Source organism: Athene noctua, chromosome 3 (assembly GCF_965140245.1).
Source record: "Athene noctua chromosome 3, bAthNoc1.hap1.1, whole genome shotgun sequence".
Taxonomy (NCBI): Eukaryota; Metazoa; Chordata; class Aves; order Strigiformes; family Strigidae; genus Athene; species Athene noctua.
The window spans coordinates 88,799,692-88,821,533 of record NC_134039.1 but is presented as its reverse complement, the minus strand read 5'-3'; positions in this window follow the sequence as shown (position 1 = coordinate 88,821,533).

Below are 21,842 nucleotides of genomic sequence, written 5' to 3'. Positions count from 1 at the left end.
TTAGACATAGACACAAACAGAGGAATACTGACATAATGAGTAATGCGGAAGGAGATATGAACAGGATACATACACCCTCAGTTGACCAGGAAGTAAACAGAGGCACCATACATGACAGAGGTAAAAATAAGACTGTTCTGACCACAGTGGAAGTCTAGGGAAGAGTTGACTCAAAACAAAGATAGAAACACTTCTAAAACAAGCGTCTAGAAAGGAAATACAGGCCAGAAAAACTTGTAATCCAAAAAGTGGTGGAAGGCAGAGAAGAGGTGGGAGGCCAGGGCCAGTAGAGGCCAGAAAAAATTGGAGGTCGAAAAAAGGGGGAGACTGAAATAGGGTGGGAGATGCCATAAAAAAAATGAGGCCAGAAAAAAGATGGGAGGCTGAGATAAGGTGGGAGACTGCAGGTGAGTAGAGGGTAGAAAAAATTGGATGCTGAAAGAAGGTTGGAGGCTGAAACTGGGCGGGAGTATGGAGAGCAGTAGAGGGCATAAAAAAAAATCGAGGTCGAAAAAAGGTGGGAGTCTGAAACAGGGTGGGAGGCTGCAGGGCAGTAGAGGTCAGAAAATATTGGAAGAACAAAAAAAGCACAAGGCTGAAATCGCATGGGAGGCTGCAGGACAGTAGAAGGTAGGAAATATTGGAGACCGAAAAAAGGTGGTAGGCTGAACCAGGGTGTGAAGCCAGGAAAGTAGAGGCAAGAAAAAAGCATAGGCTGCAAGAGGGAGGAAGGCAGGAATACCACAAGAAAGAGAGAGGTAGGGAGGCTGCAAGTTGGAGAGAGTTAGGGAGCCAAGCTGCAAAAGAGAGGGAGGCAGGCTGCAAGATGATGCAGGAGGGAGGGAGGCAGGAAAGCAGGCAAGGTGAAGGGGCTGCAAGAGGGAGGGAGAGAGGCAGGCAGGCTGCAAGACGTTGCAAGTAGGAGGGAGGCAGGCAGGCAGGCTCCAAGAAGGAGGGAAACAGGCAGGCAGGCTGCAAGAGGCTGCAAGTGGGAGAGAGGGAGGCAGACAGGCAAGCTACAAGAGACTGCGAGACTGAGGGGGGGGAGGCAGGCATGCAAGCAGCAAGAGGCTGCATGAGTGAGGGAAACAGTCTGCAAGAGGAAGAGAGTCAGGCAGGCTGCAAGAGGGTGCAAGTGAGAGGGAGTCACGCAAGCAGAATGTAAGAAGCTGCAAGAGGCAGGTAGGCAGGCAGACTTCAAGAGGCTACAAAACGGAGAGAGGCAGGCAGGTAAACTGCAAGTGGGAGGGAGGCAGGTAGGCTGCAAGAGGCTGCAGAAGGATGGGAGGCAGGCAGGCAGGCTGCAGGAGGGAGGGAGGAAGGCAGGCACAATGCAAGAGGGAGGGAGGAAGGCAGGCATGCTGCAAGAGGCTGCAAGAGCGAGGGAGGCAGGCAAGCAAGCTGAAAATGACTACAAGAGGGAGGGAAGGACGCAGCCAGGAAGCCTGCAAGAGGATGCAAGAGGGATGGAAGCAGGCAGGCTGGCAGGGTGCAAGAAGCTGCAAGAGGGAGGGAGGCAGGCAGGCACACTGCAAGAGGGAGGGAGGCAGGCAGGCACACTGCAAGAGGGAGGGAGGCAGGCAGGCAGGAAAGCTGCAAGAGGCTGCAAGAGGGAGGGAGGGAGGAAAGAGTAAGGGAGGGAGGCAGACAGGCTGCAAGACGCTGAAAGTGGGTAGGAGGCAGTCAGGCAGGCTGCAATAGGCTACAAGAGGGCGGGAGGCAGGGAGCCAGGTTGCAAGATCAAGGGAGGCACGCAGGCAGGCATTGTGCAAGAAGATGCAAGAGGGATGGAAGCAGGCAGGCTGGCAGGGTGCAAGAAGCTGCAAGAGGGAGGGAAGGAGGCAGACACGCTGCAAGAGGGAGAGAGGCAGGCAGGCCAGCAGGGTGCAAGAGGATGCAAGAGGGAGGGAGCAGGCAAGAGTAAGGGAGGGAGGCAGGCAGGCTGCAAGAGGCTACAAGTCAAGGGGAGGCAGGCAGGCCGGCAGGCTGCAAGAGTCTGCAAGAGGGGGGGAGGCAGGCAGGCAAGCGGCAAGAATCTGCAAGAGGGAGGGAGCAGGCAAGAGTAAGGGAGGGAGGCAGACAGGCTGCAAGAGTTTGAAAGAGGGTAGGAGGCAGTCAGGCAGGCTGCAAGATGCTACAGGAGGGGAGGAGGCAGGCAGGCAGGCTGCAAGAGGGAGGGAGGCTTGGCGTAAGCGAAGGGCGGGAAAAAGTGGAGGCGCACATGGAGTGGAAGGAGCAAAATGACTGGCAGGCTGCAGGAAAGTGGAGGCCTAGACGCCACAGGGCAAATTTCTGCCAGGAAAGCGGAGATGCCGGAAGGAGGTACACGCTCTGATGGGCATTAGTGTTTGAAAAGGGCTGGATAGCCAAAAAGGGATGAGAGGCCCTGGTGGAATTAGAGACGGTGAAATCACTTAGAAAAGGGGGGGGGGGGGGGGATCTACAGGCATATGTTGGAAGCAAAACAGGATCACGGAGCAAGACAGAGGGAGGAAGAGAGGTAATGATGGGTCGAGACTAGAAAGACAGAGAGAAATCACCTGTGGGGGGAAAGGAAGGTGGGAAGGAGGGAGAGCAAGGGACGGTCAAGAAGACAGAGGGATTGAAGGCATGAGAGAGCAAGAGATTGAGAAAGGGAGAGGGATCGGGACGGGCTACAAGCTGAAAGGGAAAGGCCCACGGAGCAGAAGGGAAGGGCACGGGAGCTGGGCACGAGTTTGTAATAGGAAAGAACACCACCGAGAGGGGTATGGATCTCTACAGGCAAAACGCTTGGCAGAGGATGGAGGACCGAGAGAAGAAGGGAAAAGGGGAAAAGGAAGAGGCAGTGAGGAAGTGATGGAGAAAGAAACAGTAGCAACTGAGAGATGAGAAGAGGGACAGGTCCGAGGCAGAGAGGTGGAGAAAGAGCATCAAGCCAGGGATGGGAGCAGGCCAGATGGATCAGGAAAAAGAGGAGGCAGCACTGAGGCATCCAGAAGACAGGTGAGCAACAGGGAGACAGAGAGCAGGAGACGACTGCGGAAGAAATAGAGACGGGGAGTGGGATGCTGGCCTAGAACCAACAAGAGCAACAGAGAGAAAGACAGACGGGTGGAGAACGAGAAAAGACAGAAGAGAGAACAAGAGAGAGAGATGAAGCAATCAGTAGATTCAAAGTCTTCCATCGATTCAAGTCTTCAAAGAGCACGTCAAGGCAGGAACGCAGGCAGTGCAGAAAAGCTGCAAGAGACCTAAAAGAGAGGCTGGAAGAGAAATAAAGACCAGAATAATGTGGTATCCAAAACGGGGTGGGAGGCTGAAACGGGGTGGGAGGCTGGAGGGCAGTAGAGGCCAGGAAGAAATGGAGGCTGAAAATAGGTGGGAGGCTGAAATGGGGTGGGAGGCTGGAGGGCAGTAGAGGCCAGTAAAAAATGGAGGCCGAAAAGAGGTGGGAGGCTGAAACAGGGGGGGAGGCTGGAAGGCAGTAGAGGCCAGAAAAAAATGGAGGCCAAAAATAGGTGGGAGGCTGAAACGGGGTGGGAGGCTGGAGGGCAGTAGAGGCCAGGAAAAAAATGGAGGCCGAAAATGGGTGGGAGGCTGAAACGGGGTGGGAGACTGGAGGGCAGTAGAGGCCAGGAAAAAAATGGAGGCCGAAAATGGGTGGGAGGCTGAAACGGGGTGGGAGGCTGGAGGGCAGTAGAGGCCAGGAAATAATGGAGGCCGAAAAGAGGTGGGAGGCTGAAATGGGGTGGGAGGCTGGAGGGCAGTAGAGGCCAGAAAAAATTGGAGGCCGTGATAAAGTGGGAGGCTGGAGAGCAGCGGAGGCCAGGAAATAAATGGAGACAAAAAAAAGAAAAAAGGTGGGAGACTGAAACAGAGTGGAAGCCTGCATGGCAGTAGAGAGTAGAAAAAATTGGAGACCAATAAAAGGTGGGGTGTTGAAATGGAGTGTGAAGCCAGGGGCAGGTAGCGGCAAGAAAAATCAGAGATGGCAAGAGGGAGGAACGGAGGGAGGCAGGGTGGGAACGAGGAAGGCAGGCTGCAAAAGGCTGCAAAATAAAGAGAGGAAGTTATATAGGGAGGGAGTCAGGCTTCAAGAGAGAGGGAGGGAGGCAGGCCTCAAGAGGCTGGAAGAGGGAGGCAGGCAGGCAGTCTACAAGAGGCTGCAAGACGGAGGGAGGGAGGGAGGGAGGGAAGCAGTCTGTGAGATGTAGGGAGGGAAGGAGGGAGGCAAGCTGGCAGGGTGCAAGAGGCTGCAAGAGAGAGGGAGGCAGGCAGGCAAACTGAAAGAGGCTGCAAGACGGAGGAAAGAAGGTATATATGGAGGGAGGGAAAAAAGGTAGGCTGCAAGAAGGAGGGAGGCATGCAAGTTAAAGAGGCTGAAAGAGGGAGGCATGAAGACAGTCTGCAAGAGGCTGCAAGAGGGCGGGAGGCAGGGAGCCAGGTTGCAAGATCAAGGGAGGCATGCAGGCAGGCATTGTGCAAGAGGATGCAAGAGGGAGGGAGGCAGACAGGCACGCTGAAAATGACTGCACGAGGGAGGGAAGGACGCAGCCAGGAAGCCTGCAAGAGGATGCCAGAGGCACGGAGGCAGGCAGGCCAGAAGGGTGCAAGAGGCTGCAAGAGGGAGGGAGCAGGCAAGAGTAAGGGAGGGAGACAGGCAGGCTGCAAGAGTTTGAAAGAGAGTACGAGGCAGTCAGGCAGGCTGCAAGAGGCTACAAGTCAGGGGGAGGCAGGCAGGCCGGCAGGGTGCAAGAGGCTGCAAGAGGGAGGGAGCAGGCAGGCCAGCAGGGTGCAAGAGGCTGCAAGAGGGAGGGAGCAGGCAAGAGTAAGGGAGGGAGACGGGCAGGCTGCAAGAGTTTGAAAGAGAGTACGAGGCAGTCAGGCAGGCTGCAAGAGGCTACAAGTCAGGGGGAGGCAGGCAGGCCGGCAGGGTGCAAGAGGCTGCAAGAGGGAGGGATGCAGTCAGGCAGGCAGGGTGCAAGAGGGTGCAAGAGGGAGGGAGGCAGGCAGGCAGGCAAGCTGCAGGAGGCTGCAAGAGGAAGGCAAGAAGGAAAGAGTAAGGGAGGGAGGCAGACAGGCTGCAAGACGCTGAAAGCGGGTAGGAGGCAGTCAGGCAGGCTGCAAGAGGCTACAAGGGGGCGGGAGGCAGGGAGCCAGGTTGCAAGATCAAGGGAGGCACGCAGGCAGGCATTGTGCAAGAGGATGCAAGAGGGATGGAAGCAGGCAGGCCGGCAGGGTGCAAGAGTCTGCAAGAGGGGGGGAGGCAGGCAGGCAAGCGGCAAGAATCTGCAAGAGGGAGGGAGCAGGCAAGAGTAAGGGAGGGAGGCAGACAGGCTGCAAGAGTTTGAAAGAGGGTAGGAGGCAGTCAGGCAGGCTGCAAGATGCTACAGGAGGGGGGGAGGCAGGCAGGCAGGCTGCAAGAGGGAGGGAGGCTTGGCGTAAGCGAAGGGCGGGAAAAAGTGGAGGCGCACATGGAGTGGAAGGAGCAAAATGACTGGCAGGCTGCAGGAAAGTGGAGGCCTAGACGCCACAGGGCAAACTTCTGCCAGGAAAGCGGAGATGCCGGAAGGAGGTGCACGCTCTGATGGGCATTAGTGTTTGAAAAGGGCTGGATAGCCAAAAAGGGATGAGAGGCCCTGGTGGAATTAGAGACAGTGAAATCACTTAGAAAAGGAGGGGGGGGGGGGGGATCTACAGGCATATGTTGGAAGCAAAACAGGATCACGGAGCAAGACAGAGGAAGAGAGGTAATGATGGGTCGAGACTAGAAAGACAGAGAGAAATCACCTGTGGGGGGAAAGGAAGGTGGGAAGGAGGGAGAGCAAGGGACGGTCAAGAAGACAGAGGGATTGAAGGCACGAGAGAGCAAGAGATTGAGAAAGGGAGAGGGATCGGGACGGGCTACAAGCTGAAAGGGAAAGGCCCACGGAGCAGAAGGGAAGGGCACGGGAGCTGGGCACGAGTTTGTACTAGGAAAGAACACCACCGAGAGGGGTATGGATCTCTACAGGCAAAACGCTTGGCAGAGGATGGAGGACCGAGAGAAGAAGGGAAAAGGGGAAAAGGAAGAGGCAGTGAGGAAGTGATGGAGAAAGAAACAGTAGCAACTGAGAGATGAGAAGAGGGACAGGTCCGAGGCAGAGAGGTGGAGAAAGAGCATCAAGCCAGGGATGGGAGCAGGCCAGATGGATCAGAAAAAAGAGGAGGCAGCACTGAGGCATCCAGAAGACAGGTGAGCAACAGGGAGACAGAGAGCAGGAGACGACTGCAGAAGAAATAGAGACGGGGGTTGGGATGCTGGCCTAGAACCAACAAGAGCAACAGAGAGAAAGACAGACGGGTGGAGAACGACAAAAGACAGAAGAGAGAAGAAGAGAAAGAGATGAAGCAATCAGTAGATTCAAATTCTTCCATCGATTCAATTCTTCAAAGAGCACATCTAGGCAGGAACGCAGGCAGTGCAGAAAAGCTGCAAGACACCTAAAAGAGAGGCTGGAAGGGAGATACAGGCCAGAAAAATGTTGTATCCCAAATGGGGTCTGAGGCTGGAGGGCTGTAGAGGCCAGAAAAAATTGGATGCCGACAAAAGGTGGGAGGCTGAAATGGGGTGGGTGGCCAGGGGGAGATAAAGGCCAAAAAAATGTGGGAGGCTGAAACATGGTGGGAGGCTGCCCGGGGGGGGGGGGGGGTGGGGGGGTTGTGTGGAGACCAAAAAAAGTGGTGGCTGCAAGGGGGAGGGAGGCTTAGGGGAAGTTGAGGGCAGGAAAACATGGAGGCCAAACGGTGTGGAAGGACCAAAATGGGTGGGAGGCCCCGGGAAAGTAGGCCTTAGAATAAAGGGGAGTGTATTATGTGGAAACTATTTGGGGGCGGACAGTTTCAGTGGGACTGTTTTGGGGCCTAAATATTTCAGGGGGTATCGTTTCAGGGGAATTGATACGGAGGGTCTATTTCAGGGAGGCTATTTGGAGACTCCTTTGGGGGAGTATTTTGGTGGGTGTATTTAGGAGGGATATTTAACGGACGACTATTTGACGGGGGAGTATTTTAAGAGCAGAGCATTACAGGGGGATTATTTCCAGGGGGATGTCTTTCGAGGGATCTATTTCAGAGGGAGTGCTTCAGGGGAGAGCATTTGAGGGGAGACTATTCCAGGAGAAAGGATTTGGGGAGGACCGTTTCTGGGGAGAACATTTGGGGGGGGGGAGTACTGGTGGAGGTAGATTTTCCAGGGAGAGTGTTTTGTGGCAGGAGAGTTATGGCAGGTACTGTTTCAGGGGGACTATTTATTGGGGAAAACTATTTCAGGGGTACTGTGGAGGACTCTTCCTGAGGAAGTGTTATGGGAGGGACGGTTTCAGGGAGACTATTTCAGGGGGACGTATTTTGGGGAGGACTCTTTGGTTGCAGTCCTATTTTGAGGCGGGAGTGTTACAGGACAGACTATTTCAGGAGTGCTACTTTGAGGGTGTTTTGCCAATTATCAGGCCTAGCATAAAGGACACAGCCAGCCTCAAGATGAACCGATAACCAAATTAAATTTGACACTAAAGGGTTGCTACACGGGTGATCACTGGGGGTACAAGTCAATCGGGTTACACATAATTGACATCAATCACAACGATCCCAACAACGACACCGCACGACCAGCAATGGCTGCAATAAACACTGAAATACAGTCTCCCATAGAAGGGATGGGAGACAACCAGGTCAACAAGCCAAATACATAAGACCAAGAAAGCCAGCTACTGAATCTCTACAAAGCCCACATTGACAAAAGCCAGACCTGAAGAGCCCAGTTCCAGGGAGTCGAGAGATCCTTCCCCAACAGAAAATTCTTCAGAATGCATCCACCACACAGACAGCCAGTCCACACTTCCTGCAAGCGGTCCCAGCTTTTATCCTCTCCATGGGACACCTGACCTGTCTTTACTTAATGCAGAACACCTGGGGCACATTTACCTAATGGCTCTCCCTGCAAAGCCAGAGGGAAGTTTAAAGGGAAACTCACCACCACTTTGTGAAGGACTGTGGAAATCGCCCCTATGTCAACCTTAATTTGGGGCTTGGGGTTGAAACCCCAGCATTTCAGAGGGGCACGAGTTTAAGGGGGAATATTTTGGGGGGATTATTTCAGAGAGTGAGTTATTGCGGGAGGGACTACTTCAGGGAGACTCTTTTGAAGGCACTATTGCAGGGGGGAATATGGCAGGGGGGACTATTTGGGGAGGAACTGTTTCAGGCGGGGCTATTTCAAGGCAGGGGAGTGTTACTGGACAGACTATTTCGGAAGACTCTTCAGGGGCAGTATTTTCAGGGGTCCCAAAATGTGATGGGAGGCCACAGGAAAGAAGAGTCCACAGGACAAACATAGGCCAGAAACAAGTAGGTGCCGGTAGGGGGTGCACGTTCTGATGGGCATTAGAGTCTGAAAAGGGCTGGGAAGACAAAAAAAGAGTGGGAGGCCATATGGGAATTACAAATGGAGAAATCACGAGGGAAAAAAAAAAAAAAAAAAAAGAGGAGAAGTCCTGCGGGCACATGTTGGAGGAAAAACAGGTTGAGGGAGCAAGACAGAGGAAGAGAGATAATGATGGGCCGAGACTAGAAAGGCAGAGAGAGAGAGAGAGAGAAATCAAATGTGGGGGGAAAGGAAGGTGGAAAGGAGGGAGAGCAAGAGAAGGTTAAAAAGGCAGAGAGCATAAGGGGAAGAGAGAGCAAGAGAGAGAGAAAGGGAGAGGGAGCGGGACGGGCTACAAATTGAAAGGGAAAAGGCCACGGAGCAGAAGAGAATGGAACAGGGATCTGGGCACAGGGTTATAACAGGAAAGAGCACCACCGAGACGGGTATGGATCTCTACAGGCAAAATGCTTGGCAGAGGATGGAGGACCGAGAGGAGAAGGGAAAAGGGGAAAAGGAAGAGGCAGTGAGGAAGTGATGGAGAAAGAAACAGTAGCAACTGAGAGATGAGAAGAGGGACAGGTCCGAGGCAGAGAGGTGGAGAAAGAGCATCAAGCCAGGGATGGGAACAGGCCAGACGGATCAGGAGAGAGGAGGCAGCACTGAGGCATCCAGAAGACAGGTGAGCAACAGGGAGACAGAGAGCAGGAGACGACTGCGGAAGAAATAGAGACGGGGGGGTGGGATGCTGGCCTAGAACCAACAAGAGTAACAGAGAGAAAGACAGACGGGTGGAGAACGAGAAAAGACTGAAGAGAGAACAAGAGAGAGAGATGAAGCAACCAACAGATTCAAAGTCTTCCATCGATTCAAGTCTTCAAAGAGCACGTCAAGGCAGGAATGCAGGCAGTGCAGAAAAGCTGCAAGAGACCTAAAAGAGAGGCTGGAAGAGAAATAAAGACCAGAAAAATGTGGTATCCAAAACGGGGTGAGAGGCTGAAACGGGGTGGGAGGCTGGAGGGCAGTAGAGGCCAGGAAGAAATGGAGGCTGAAAATAGGTGGGAGGCTGAAACGGGGTGGGAGGCTGGAGGGCAGTAGAGGCCAGGAAAAAATGGAGGCTGAAAAGAGGTGGGAGGCTGAAACAGGGTGGGAGGCTGGAAGGCAGTAGAGGCCAGAAAAAAATGGAGGCCAAAAATAGGTGGGAGGCTGAAACCGGGTGGGATGCTGGAGGGCGGTAGAGGCCAGAAAAAAATGGAGGCCGAAAAGAGGTGGGAGGCTGAAAAAGGGTGGGAGGCTGGAGGGCAGTAGAGGCCAGAAAAAAACGGAGGCCGAAAATAGGTGGGAGGCTGAAACAGGGTGGGAGGCCGGAAGGCAGTAGAGGCCAGAAAAAAATGGAGGCCAAAAATAGGTGGGAGGCTGAAACCGGGTGGGAGGTTTGACGGCGGTAGAGGCCAGAAAAAAATGGAGGCCGAAAATAGGTGGGAGGCTGAAAAAGGGTGGGAGGCTGGAGGGCAGTAGAGGCCAGGAAAAAAATGGAGGCCGAAGAGCGGTGGGAGGATGAAACACGGTGGGAGGCTGGAGGGCAGTAGAGGCCAGGAAAAAATGGAGGCCGAAAATGGGTGGGAGGCTGAAACGGGGTGGGAGGCTGGAGGGCAGTAGAGGCCAGGAAATAATGGAGGCCAAAAAGAGGTGGGAGGCTGAAATGGGGTGGGAGGCTGAAATGGGGTGGGAGGCTGGAGGGCAGTAGAGGCCAGAAAAAATTGGAGGCCGTGATAAAGTGGGAGGCTGGAGAGCAGCGGAGGCCAGGAAATAAATGGAGACAAAAAAAAAGAAAAAAGGTGGGAGACTGAAACAGAGTGGAAGCCTGCATGGCAGTAGAGAGTAGAAAAAATTGGAGACCAATAAAAGGTGGGGTGTTGAAATGGAGTGTGAAGCCAGGGGCAGGTAGAGGCAAGAAAAATCAGAGATGGCAAGAGGGAGGAATGGAGGGAGGCAGGGTGGGAACGAGGAAGGCAGGCTGCAAAAGGCTGCAAAATAAAGAGAGGAAGTTATATAGGGAGGGAGTCAGGCTTCAAGAGAGAGGGAGGGAGGCAGGCCTCAAGAGGCTGGAAGAGGGAGGCAGGCAGGCAGTCTACAAGAGGCTGCAAGACGGAGGGAGGGAGGGAGGGAGGGAGGGAAGCAGTCTGTGAGATGTAGGGAGGGAGGGAGGGAGGCAAGCTGGCAGGGTGCAAGAGGCTGCAAGAGAGAGGGAGGCAGGCAGGCAGACTGAAAGAGGCTGCAAGACGGAGGAAAGAAGGTATATATGGAGGGAGGGAAAAAAGGTGGGCTGCAAGAAGGAGGGAGGCATGCAAGTTAAAGAGGCTGAAAGAGGGAGGCATGAAGACAGTCTGCAAGAGGCTGCAAGAGGGCGGGAGGCAGGGAGCCAGGTTGCAAGATCAAGGGAGGCATGCAGGCAGGCATTGTGCAAGAGGATGCAAGAGGGAGGGAGGCAGACAGGCACGCTGAAAATGACTGCACGAGGGAGGGAAGGACGCAGCCAGGAAGCCTGCAAGAGGATGCCAGAGGCACGGAGGCAGGCAGGCCAGCAGGGTGCAAGAGGCTGCAAGAGGGAGGGAGCAGGCAGGCCAGCAGGGTGCAAGAGGCTGCAAGAGGGAGGGAGCAGGCAAGAGTAAGGGAGGGAGACGGGCAGGCTGCAAGAGTTTGAAAGAGAGTACGAGGCAGTCAGGCAGGCTGCAAGAGGCTACAAGTCAGGGGGAGGCAGGCAGGCCGGCAGGGTGCAAGAGGCTGCAAGAGGGAGGGAGCAGGCAAGAGTAAGGGAGGGAGACGGGCAGGCTGCAAGAGTTTGAAAGAGAGTACGAGGCAGTCAGGCAGGCTGCAAGAGGCTACAAGTCAGGGGGAGGCAGGCAGGCCGGCAGGGTGCAAGAGGCTGCAAGAGGGAGGGATGCAGGCAGGCAGGCAGGGTGCAAGAGGCTGCAAGAGGGAGGGAGGCAGGCAGCAGGCAGGCAAGCTGCAAGAGGCTGCAAGAGGAAGGCAGGAAGGAAAGAGTAAGGGAGGGAGGCAGACAGGCTGCAAGACGCTGAAAGCGGGTAGGAGGCAGTCAGGCAGGCTGCAAGAGGCTACAAGGGGGCGGGAGGCAGGGAGCCAGGTTGCAAGATCAAGGGAGGCACGCAGGCAGGCATTGTGCAAGAGGATGCAAGAGGGATGGAAGCAGGCAGGCCGGCAGGGTGCAAGAGTCTGCAAGAGGGGGGGAGGCAGGCAGGCAAGCGGCAAGAATCTGCAAGAGGGAGGGAGCAGGCAAGAGTAAGGGAGGGAGGCAGACAGGCTGCAAGAGTTTGAAAGAGGGTAGGAGGCAGTCAGGCAGGCTGCAAGATGCTACAGGAGGGGGGGAGGCAGGCAGGCAGGCTGCAAGAGGGAGGGAGGCTTGGCGTAAGCGAAGGGCGGGAAAAAGTGGAGGCGCACATGGAGTGGAAGGAGCAAAATGACTGGCAGGCTGCAGGAAAGTGGAGGCCTAGACGCCACAGGGCAAACTTCTGCCAGGAAAGCGGAGATGCCGGAAGGAGGTGCACGCTCTGATGGGCATTAGTGTTTGAAAAGGGCTGGATAGCCAAAAAGGGATGAGAGGCCCTGGTGGAATTAGAGACGGTGAAATCACTTAGAAAAGGGGGGGGGGGGGGGGGATCTACAGGCATATGTTGGAAGCAAAACAGGATCACGGAGCAAGACAGAGGAAGAGAGGTAATGATGGGTCGAGACTAGAAAGACAGAGAGAAATCACCTGTGGGGGGAAAGGAAGGTGGGAAGGAGGGAGAGCAAGGGACGGTCAAGAAGACAGAGGGATTGAAGGCACGAGAGAGCAAGAGATTGAGAAAGGGAGAGGGATCGGGACGGGCTACAAGCTGAAAGGGAAAGGCCCACGGAGCAGAAGGGAAGGGCACGGGAGCTGGGCACGAGTTTGTACTAGGAAAGAACACCACCGAGAGGGGTATGGATCTCTACAGGCAAAACGCTTGGCAGAGGATGGAGGACCGAGAGAAGAAGGGAAAAGGGGAAAAGGAAGAGGCAGTGAGGAAGTGATGGAGAAAGAAACAGTAGCAACTGAGAGATGAGAAGAGGGACAGGTCCGAGGCAGAGAGGTGGAGAAAGAGCATCAAGCCAGGGATGGGAGCAGGCCAGATGGATCAGGAAAAAGAGGAGGCAGCACTGAGGCATCCAGAAGACAGGTGAGCAACAGGGAGACAGAGAGCAGGAGACGACTGCGGAAGAAATAGAGACGGGGGGGTGGGATGCTGGCCTAGAACCAACAAGAGCAACAGAGAGAAAGACAGACGGGTGGAGAACGACAAAAGACAGAAGAGAGAAGAAGAGAAAGAGATGAAGCAATCAGTAGATTCAAATTCTTCCATCGATTCAATTCTTCAAAGAGCACATCTAGGCAGGAACGCAGGCAGTGCAGAAAAGCTGCAAGAGACCTAAAAGAGAGGCTGGAAGGGAAATACAGGCCAGAAAAATGTTGTATCCCAAATGGGGTCTGAGGCTGGAGGGCTGTAGAGGCCAGAAAAAATTGGATGCCGACAAAAGGTGGGAGGCTGAAATGGGGTGGGTGGCCAGGGGGAGATAAAGGCCAAAAAAATGTGGGAGGCTGAAACATGGTGGGAGGCTGCCCGGGGGGGGGGGGGGGGGGGGGTGTAGAGACCAAAAAAAGTGGTGGCTGCAAGGGGGAGGGAGGCTTAGGGGAAGTTGAGGGCAGGAAAACATGGAGGCCAAACGGTGTGGAAGGACCAAAATGGGTGGGAGGCCCCGGGAAAGTAGGCCTTAGAATAAAGGGGAGTGTATTATGTGGAAACTATTTGGGGGCGGACAGTTTCAGTGGGACTGTTTTGGGGCCTAAATATTTCAGGGGGTATCGTTTCAGGGGAATTGATACGGAGGGTCTATTTCAGGGAGGCTATTTGGAGACTCCTTTGGGGGAGTATTTTGGTGGGTGTATTTAGGAGGGATATTTAACGGACGACTATTTGACGGGGGAGTATTTTAAGAGCAGAGCATTACAGGGGGATTATTTCCAGGGGGATGTCTTTCGAGGGATCTATTTCAGAGGGAGTGCTTCAGGGGAGAGCATTTGAGGGGAGACTATTCCAGGAGAAAGGATTTGGGGAGGACCGTTTCTGGGGAGAACATTTGGGGGGGGGGAGTACTGGTGGAGGTAGATTTTCCAGGGAGAGTGTTTTGTGGCAGGAGAGTTATGGCAGGTACTGTTTCAGGGGGACTATTTATTGGGGAAAACTATTTCAGGGGTACTGTGGAGGACTCTTCCTGAGGAAGTGTTATGGGAGGGACGGTTTCAGGGAGACTATTTCAGGGGGACGTATTTTGGGGAGGACTCTTTGGTTGCAGTCCTATTTTGAGGCAGGAGTGTTACAGGACAGACTATTTCAGGAGTGCTACTTTGAGGGTGTTTTGCCAATTATCAGGCCTAGCATAAAGGACACAGCCAGCCTCAAGATGAACCGATAACCAAATTAAATTTGACACTAAAGGGTTGCTACACGGGTGATCACTGGGGGTACAAGTCAATCGGGTTACACATAATTGACATCAATCACAACGATCCCAACAACGACACCGCACGACCAGCAATGGCTGCAATAAACACTGAAATACAGTCTCCCATAGAAGGGATGGGAGACAACCAGGTCAACAAGCCAAATACATAAGACCAAGAAAGCCAGCTACTGAATCTCTACAAAGCCCACATTGACAAAAGCCAGACCTGAAGAGCCCAGTTCCAGGGAGTCGAGAGATCCTTCCCCAACAGAAAATTCTTCAGAATGCATCCACCACACAGACAGCCAGTCCACACTTCCTGCAAGCGGTCCCAGCTTTTATCCTCTCCATGGGACACCTGACCTGTCTTTACTTAATGCAGAACACCTGGGGCACATTTACCTAATGGCTCTCCCTGCAAAGCCAGAGGGAAGTTTAAAGGGAAACTCACCACCACTTTGTGAAGGACTGTGGAAATCGCCCCTATGTCAACCTTAATTTGGGGCTTGGGGTTGAAACCCCAGCATTTCAGAGGGGCACGAGTTTAAGGGGGAATATTTTGGGGGGATTATTTCAGAGAGTGAGTTATTGCGGGAGGGACTACTTCAGGGAGACTCTTTTGAAGGCACTATTGCAGGGGGGAATATGGCAGGGGGGACTATTTGGGGAGGAACTGTTTCAGGCGGGGCTATTTCAAGGCAGGGGAGTGTTACTGGACAGACTATTTCGGAAGACTCTTCAGGGGCAGTATTTTCAGGGGTCCCAAAATGTGATGGGAGGCCACAGGAAAGAAGAGTCCACAGGACAAACATAGGCCAGAAACAAGTAGGTGCCGGTAGAGGGTGCACGTTCTGATGGGCATTAGAGTCTGAAAAGGGCTGGGAAGACAAAAAAAGAGTGGGAGGCCATGTGGGAATTACAAATGGAGAAATCACGAGGAAAAAAAAAAAAAAAAAGAGGAGAAGTCCTGCGGGCACATGTTGGAGGAAAAACAGGTTGAGGGAGCAAGACAGAGGAAGAGAGATAATGATGGGCCGAGACTAGAAAGGCAGAGAGAGAGAGAGAGAAATCAAATGTGGGGGGAAAGGAAGGTGGAAAGGAGGGAGAGCAAGAGAAGGTTAAAAAGGCAGAGAGCATAAGGGGAAGAGAGAGCAAGAGAGAGAGAAAGGGAGAGGGAGCGGGACGGGCTACAAATTGAAAGGGAAAAGGCCACGGAGCAGAAGAGAATGGAACAGGGATCTGGGCACAGGGTTATAGCAGGAAAGAGCACCACCGAGACGGGTATGGATCTCTACAGGCAAAATGCTTGGCAGAGGATGGAGGACCGAGAGGAGAAGGGAAAAGGGGAAAAGGAAGAGGCAGTGAGGAAGTGATGGAGAAAGAAACAGTAGCAACTGAGAGATGAGAAGAGGGACAGGTCCGAGGCAGAGAGGTGGAGAAAGAGCATCAAGCCAGGGATGGGAACAGGCCAGACGGATCAGGAGAGAGGAGGCAGCACTGAGGCATCCAGAAGACAGGTGAGCAACAGGGAGACAGAGAGCAGGAGACGACTGCGGAAGAAATAGAGACGGGGGGGTGGGATGCTGGCCTAGAACCAACAAGAGCAACAGAGAGAAAGACAGACGGGTGGAGAACGAGAAAAGACTGAAGAGAGAACAAGAGAGAGAGATGAAGCAACCAACAGATTCAAAGTCTTCCATCGATTCAAGTCTTCAAAGAGCACGTCAAGGCAGGAATGCAGGCAGTGCAGAAAAGCTGCAAGAGACCTAAAAGAGAGGCTGGAAGAGAAATAAAGACCAGAAAAATGTGGTATCCAAAACGGGGTGAGAGGCTGAAACGGGGTGGGAGGCTGGAGGGCAGTAGAGGCCAGGAAGAAATGGAGGCTGAAAATAGGTGGGAGGCTGAAACGGGGTGGGAGGCTGGAGGGCAGTAGAGGCCAGGAAAAAATGGAGGCTGAAAAGAGGTGGGAGGCTGAAACAGGGTGGGAGGCTGGAAGGCAGTAGAGGCCAGAAAAAAATGGAGGCCAAAAATAGGTGGGAGGCTGAAACCGGGTGGGATGCTGGAGGGCGGTAGAGGCCAGAAAAAAATGGAGGCCGAAAATAGGTGGGAGGCTGAAAAAGGGTGGGAGGCTGGAGGGCAGTAGAGGCCAGGAAAAAATGGAGGCCGAAAAGAGGTGGGAGGCTGAAACAGGGTGGGAGGCTGGAAGGCAGTAGAGGCCAGAAAAGAAATGGAGGCCAAAAATAGGTGGGAGGCTCAAACCGGGTGGGAGGCTGGAGGGCGGTAGAGGCCAGAAAAAAACGGAGGCCGAAAATAGGTGGGAGGCTGAAAAAGGGTGGGAGGCTGGAGGGCAGTAGAGGCCAGGAAAAAATGGAGGCCGAAAAGAGGTGGGAGGCTGAAACAGGGTGGGAGGCTGGAAGGCAGTAGAGGCTAGAAAAAAATGGAGGCCAAAAATAGGTGGGAGGCTGAAACCGGGTGGGAGGTTGGACGGCGGTAGAGGCCAGAAAAAAATGGAGGCCGAAAATAGGTGGGAGGCTGAAAAAGGGTGGGAGGCTGGAGGGCGGTAGAGGCCAGGAAAAAATGGAGGCCGAAGAGCAGTGAGAGGCTGAAACGGGGTGGGAGGCTGGAGGGCAGTAGAGGCCAGGAAAAGAATGGAGGCCGAAAATGGGTGGGAGGCTGAAACGGGGTGGGAGGCTGGAGGGCAGTAGAGGCCAGGAAATAATGGAGGCCAAAAAGAGGTGGGAGGCTGAAATGGGGTGGGAGGCTGGAGGGCAGTAGAGGCCAGAAAAAATTGGAGGCCGTGATAAAGTGGGAGGCTGGAGGGCAGCGGAGGCCAGGAAATAAATGGAGACAAAAAAAAGAAAAAAGGTGGGAGACTGAAACAGAGTGGAAGCCTGCATGGCAGTAGAGAGTAGAAAAAATTGGAGACCAATAAAAGGTGGGGTGTTGAAATGGAGTGTGAAGCCAGGGGCAGGTAGAGGCAAGAAAAATCAGAGATGGCAAGAGGGAGGAATGGAGGGAGGCAGGGTGGGAACGAGGAAGGCAGGCTGCAAAAGGCTGCAAAATAAAGAGAGGAAGTTATATAGGGAGGGAGTCAGGCTTCAAGAGAGAGGGAGGGAGGCAGGCCTCAAGAGGCTGGAAGAGGGAGGCAGGCAGGCAGTCTACAAGAGGCTGCAAGACGGAGGGAGGGAGGGAGGGAGGGAGGGAGGGAGGGAGGGAGGGAGGGAGGGAGGGAAGCAGTCTGTGAGATGTAGGGAGGGAGGGAGGGAGGCAAGCTGGCAGGGTGCAAGAGGCTGCAAGAGAGAGGGAGGCAGGCAGGCAGACTGAAAGAGGCTGCAAGACGGAGGAAAGAAGGTATATATGGAGGGAGGGAAAAAAGGTGGGCTGCAAGAAGGAGGGAGGCATGCAAGTTAAAGAGGCTGAAAGAGGGAGGCATGAAGACAGTCTGCAAGAGGCTGCAAGAGGGCGGGAGGCAGGGAGCCAGGTTGCAAGATCAAGGGAGGCATGCAGGCAGGCATTGTGCAAGAGGATGCAAGAGGGAGGGAGGCAGACAGGCACGCTGAAAATGACTGCACGAGGGAGGGAAGGACGCAGCCAGGAAGCCTGCAAGAGGATGCCAGAGGCACGGAGGCAGGCAGGCCAGCAGGGTGCAAGAGGCTGCAAGAGGGAGGGAGCAGGCAGGCCAGCAGGGTGCAAGAGGCTGCAAGAGGGAGGGAGCAGGCAAGAGTAAGGGAGGGAGACGGGCAGGCTGCAAGAGTTTGAAAGAGAGTACGAGGCAGTCAGGCAGGCTGCAAGAGGCTACAAGTCAGGGGGAGGCAGGCAGGCCGGCAGGGTGCAAGAGGCTGCAAGAGGGAGGGAGCAGGCAAGAGTAAGGGAGGGAGACGGGCAGGCTGCAAGAGTTTGAAAGAGAGTACGAGGCAGTCAGGCAGGCTGCAAGAGGCTACAAGTCAGGGGGAGGCAGGCAGGCCGGCAGGGTGCAAGAGGCTGCAAGAGGGAGGGATGCAGGCAGGCAGGCAGGGTGCAAGAGGCTGCAAGAGGGAGGGAGGCAGGCAGGCAGGCAGGCAAGCTGCAAGAGGCTGCAAGAGGAAGGCAGGAAGGAAAGAGTAAGGGAGGGAGGCAGACAGGCTGCAAGACGCTGAAAGCGGGTAGGAGGCAGTCAGGCAGGCTGCAAGAGGCTACAAGGGGGCGGGAGGCAGGGAGCCAGGTTGCAAGATCAAGGGAGGCACGCAGGCAGGCATTGTGCAAGAGGATGCAAGAGGGATGGAAGCAGGCAGGCCGGCAGGGTGCAAGAGTCTGCAAGAGGGGGGGAGGCAGGCAGGCAAGCGGCAAGAATCTGCAAGAGGGAGGGAGCAGGCAAGAGTAAGGGAGGGAGGCAGACAGGCTGCAAGAGTTTGAAAGAGGGTAGGAGGCAGTCAGGCAGGCTGCAAGATGCTACAGGAGGGGGGGAGGCAGGCAGGCAGGCTGCAAGAGGGAGGGAGGCTTGGCGTAAGCGAAGGGCGGGAAAAAGTGGAGGCGCACATGGAGTGGAAGGAGCAAAATGACTGGCAGGCTGCAGGAAAGTGGAGGCCTAGACGCCACAGGGCAAACTTCTGCCAGGAAAGCGGAGATGCCGGAAGGAGGTGCACGCTCTGATGGGCATTAGTGTTTGAAAAGGGCTGGATAGCCAAAAAGGGATGAGAGGCCCTGGTGGAATTAGAGACGGTGAAATCACTTAGAAAAGGGGGGGGGGGGGGGGGGATCTACAGGCATATGTTGGAAGCAAAACAGGATCACGGAGCAAGACAGAGGAAGAGAGGTAATGATGGGTCGAGACTAGAAAGACAGAGAGAAATCACCTGTGGGGGGAAAGGAAGGTGGGAAGGAGGGAGAGCAAGGGACGGTCAAGAAGACAGAGGGATTGAAGGCACGAGAGAGCAAGAGATTGAGAAAGGGAGAGGGATCGGGACGGGCTACAAGCTGAAAGGGAAAGGCCCACGGAGCAGAAGGGAAGGGCACGGGAGCTGGGCACGAGTTTGTACTAGGAAAGAACACCACCGAGAGGGGTATGGATCTCTACAGGCAAAACGCTTGGCAGAGGATGGAGGACCGAGAGAAGAAGGGAAAAGGGGAAAAGGAAGAGGCAGTGAGGAAGTGATGGAGAAAGAAACAGTAGCAACTGAGAGATGAGAAGAGGGACAGGTCCGAGGCAGAGAGGTGGAGAAAGAGCATCAAGCCAGGGATGGGAGCAGGCCAGATGGATCAGGAAAAAGAGGAGGCAGCACTGAGGCATCCAGAAGACAGGTGAGCAACAGGGAGACAGAGAGCAGGAGACGACTGCGGAAGAAATAGAGACGGGGGGGTGGGATGCTGGCCTAGAACCAACAAGAGCAACAGAGAGAAAGACAGACGGGTGGAGAACGACAAAAGACAGAAGAGAGAAGAAGAGAAAGAGATGAAGCAATCAGTAGATTCAAATTCTTCCATCGATTCAATTCTTCAAAGAGCACATCTAGGCAGGAACGCAGGCAGTGCAGAAAAGCTGCAAGAGACCTAAAAGAGAGGCTGGAAGGGAAATACAGGCCAGAAAAATGTTGTATCCCAAATGGGGTCTGAGGCTGGAGGGCTGTAGAGGCCAGAAAAAATTGGATGCCGACAAAAGGTGGGAGGCTGAAATGGGGTGGGTGGCCAGGGGGAGATAAAGGCCAAAAAAATGTGGGAGGCTGAAACATGGTGGGAGGCTGCCCGGGGGGGGGGGGGGGGGGGGTGTAGAGACCAAAAAAAGTGGTGGCTGCAAGGGGGAGGGAGGCTTAGGGGAAGTTGAGGGCAGGAAAACATGGAGGCCAAACAGTGTGGAAGGACCAAAATGGGTGGGAGGCCCCGGGAAAGTAGGCCTTAGAATAAAGGGGAGTGTATTATGTGGAAACTATTTGGGGGCGGACAGTTTCAGTGGGACTGTTTTGGGGCCTAAATATTTCAGGGGGTATCGTTTCAGGGGAATTGATACGGAGGGTCTATTTCAGGGAGGCTATTTGGAGACTCCTTTGGGGGAGTATTTTGGTGGGTGTATTTAGGAGGGATATTTAACGGACGACTATTTGACGGGGGAGTATTTTAAGAGCAGAGCATTACAGGGGGATTATTTCCAGGGGGATGTCTTTCGAGGGATCTATTTCAGAGGGAGTGCTTCAGGGGAGAGCATTTGAGGGGAGACTATTCCAGGAGAAAGGATTTGGGGAGGACCGTTTCTGGGGAGAACATTTTGGGGGGGGGAGTACTGGTGGAGGTAGATTTTCCAGGGAGAGTGTTTTGTGGCAGGAGAGTTATGGCAGGTACTGTTTCAGGGGGACTATTTATTGGGGAAAACTATTTCAGGGGTACTGTGGAGGACTCTTCCTGAGGAAGTGTTATGGGAGGGACGGTTTCAGGGAGACTATTTCAGGGGGACGTATTTTGGGGAGGACTCTTTGGTTGCAGTCCTATTTTGAGGCGGGAGTGTTACAGGACAGACTATTTCAGGAGTGCTACTTTGAGGGTGTTTTGCCAATTATCAGGCCTAGCATAAAGGACACAGCCAGCCTCAAGATGAACCGATAACCAAATTAAATTTGACACTAAAGGGTTGCTACACGGGTGATCACTGGGGGTACAAGTCAATCGGGTTACACATAATTGACATCAATCACAACGATCCCAACAACGACACCGCACGACCAGCAATGGCTGCAATAAACACTGAAATACAGTCTCCCATAGAAGGGATGGGAGACAACCAGGTCAACAAGCCAAATACATAAGACCAAGAAAGCCAGATACTGAATCTCTACAAAGCCCACATTGACAAAAGCCAGACCTGAAGAGCCCAGTTCCAGGGAGTCGGGAGATCCTTCCCCAACAGAAAATTCTTCAGAATGCATCCACCACACAGACAGCCAGTCCACACTTCCTGCAAGCGGTCCCAGCTTTTATCCTCTCCATGGGACACCTGACCTGTCTTTACTTAATGCAGAACACCTGGGGCACATTTACCTAATGGCTCTCCCTGCAAAGCCAGAGGGAAGTTTAAAGGGAAACTCACCACCACTTTGTGAAGGACTGTGGAAATCGCCCCTATGTCAACCTTAATTTGGGGCTTGGGGTTGAAACCCCAGCATTTCAGAGGGGCACGAGTTTAAGGGGGAATATTTTGGGGGGATTATTTCAGAGAGTGAGTTATTGCGGGAGGGACTACTTCAGGGAGACTCTTTTGAAGGCACTATTGCAGGGGGGAATATGGCAGGGGGGACTATTTGGGGAGGAACTGTTTCAGGCGGGGCTATTTCAAGGCAGGGGAGTGTTACTGGACAGACTATTTCGGAAGACTCTTCAGGGGCAGTATTTTCAGGGGTCCCAAAATGTGATGGGAGGCCACAGGAAAGAAGAGTCCACAGGACAAACATAGGCCAGAAACAAGTAGGTGCCGGTAGGGGGTGCACGTTCTGATGGGCATTAGAGTCTGAAAAGGGCTGGGAAGACAAAAAAAGAGTGGGAGGCCATGTGGGAATTACAAATGGAGAAATCACGAGGGAAAAAAAAAAAAAAAAAAAAAGAGGAGAAGTCCAGCGGGCACATGTTGGAGGAAAAACAGGTTGAGGGAGCAAGACAGAGGAAGAGAGATAATGATGGGCCGAGACTAGAAAGGCAGAGAGAGAGAGAGAGAAATCAAATGTGGGGAGAAAGGAAGGTGGAAAGGAGGGAGAGCAAGAGAAGGTTAAAAAGGCAGAGAGCATAAGGGGAAGAGAGAGCAAGAGAGAGACAAAGGGAGAGGGAGCGGGACGGGCTACAAATTGAAAGGGAAAAGGCCACAGAGCAGAAGAGAATGGAACAGGGATCTGGGCACAGGGTTATAGCAGGAAAGAGCACCACCGAGACGGGTATGGATCTCTACAGGCAAAATGCT